This window comes from Ornithorhynchus anatinus, chromosome 19 (assembly GCF_004115215.2).
Source record: "Ornithorhynchus anatinus isolate Pmale09 chromosome 19, mOrnAna1.pri.v4, whole genome shotgun sequence".
NCBI lineage: Eukaryota > Metazoa > Chordata > Mammalia > Monotremata > Ornithorhynchidae > Ornithorhynchus > Ornithorhynchus anatinus.
The window spans coordinates 5,908,823-5,910,454 of NC_041746.1; positions in this window are offsets into that span (position 1 = coordinate 5,908,823).

Sequence of the window (1,632 nt, forward strand, 5' to 3'; positions counted from 1 at the left end):
AAAATGCAATCCAGACAATAACTCTCCCCATCATTGCCCACTAGATAATAGGGGGGAAAGATAAGAAGACTAGATTTTCACTTCTTTCCAGAAACATTTGGCTGCTTTGAGTCATTTGGATTCTTTTCCTGGTTTTGTTTTTCCCTTGAATATTCTCAGCAAGGATGTGGGGTGGTCTTCACAGCCAAATGCCAGGATGATTTGAAAATGCCTCTGCCTGGGGCCCCTTCCCTCTTGGTGATTTTAAAGTTTTGCTGAAGTGTCAGTCTCCTGCTTCCCTCCTTCTCTTTGGGACTCTTTCTCACTGGCCTCTGTCCCAGAGACTGTTTCCATCGACCAGGGAAGTGCCTTTGCAGAGAAATGCACCTGTTCTGCCCCCAGGATAGAGTTCATGTGGAGAGAGAAGAAGGAATAATATTAACAATAATACTATAATGCTCTGGATTCAAACAGAACTCTAAGCTCATTTATAGATAATCTTAGTTTTTTTTCCCATAGCCTCCCTGTGTGAGAGAGAGTTATTGTTGTGGTGGTATTTATTGAACCCCTACTAAAGCACTTTCAAAGTACAACAGAAGCCCTAGACACTTTCCCTGCCTAAAAAAAAAAAAAGACCTTACACTCTTATGTAAGGGAGAGGCAGGAACCATTTCCTGTCTGCAAAGCTCAGACCTGGATCCATGCTGGTTTAAGGTCACATGACCAGGGGAGGAGCTGGGGTGGAGCAGTAATAAGACCATATTGACACTCTTCAGGATACACCCTGACCCTCTAGATTTTCTTCAGTGTTCTAATGGTTTCCTTAGCAGACGAGAGGTTTTACGTATTTATTTATCCATTTTCAAGATGGTTGTTCCTTAGACAGCAATTCACTTTTCGGTTTTTCTCCCATCCGCAATTTGCTTGGCAGCTGGACATGCCAGCGGGGTGGCTATGCTCTTTCCCCTCCCTGATCCCTGTGCTCCCCTATGCCATTGAAGAGTATCCCATATTGCAGCTGGAGGACTTAATTTCCACTAATAGACCAGCTGTCTCCACAAATCCATTGAGATTCAGCATGGAGCATGAAAAATGAAGGGAAAATATCTTCTCGTAGAAAGGTAATTCTAGAGTAAAGTCTAATGGAAATTATATACTAATAATTGTGGCATTTAAGTGCTTACTATGTGCCAAGTACTGTTCTAAGCACTAGGGTACACACAAGGTAATCAGGTTGGACACAGTCTCTGTCCCACAAGGAGCTCACAGTCCTAATCCCCATTTTACAGATGAGGTGACTGAGGCCCAGAGAAGTTAAGTGATTTGCCCAAGGTGACAGCAGAAAAGAAGCAGAACCTGGCTTAGAACCCATGTCCTCTGACTCCCAGGTCCATGCTATGCCCTTTCCACTAGGTCATGCTGCTTTGAAGCCCTTCTCTATCCACCCAAATCTGAGAGGGGAAGAGGAAGAGAGTATGTGTGAAGATGTTCCTTCAAAAGCATTTGGCTTTTTAAAGCACTAATGAGCTGTGAGAGTTTCACTTTCTCACTCATTTTCAAGCCCATGTCACAGGCTCCTGGTTTGGGAATTTAGGTATTCTTTCAATCCTTCCTTTGCAGCTTTTAACCTCCTTGATTGTTTGAAAATAGGGA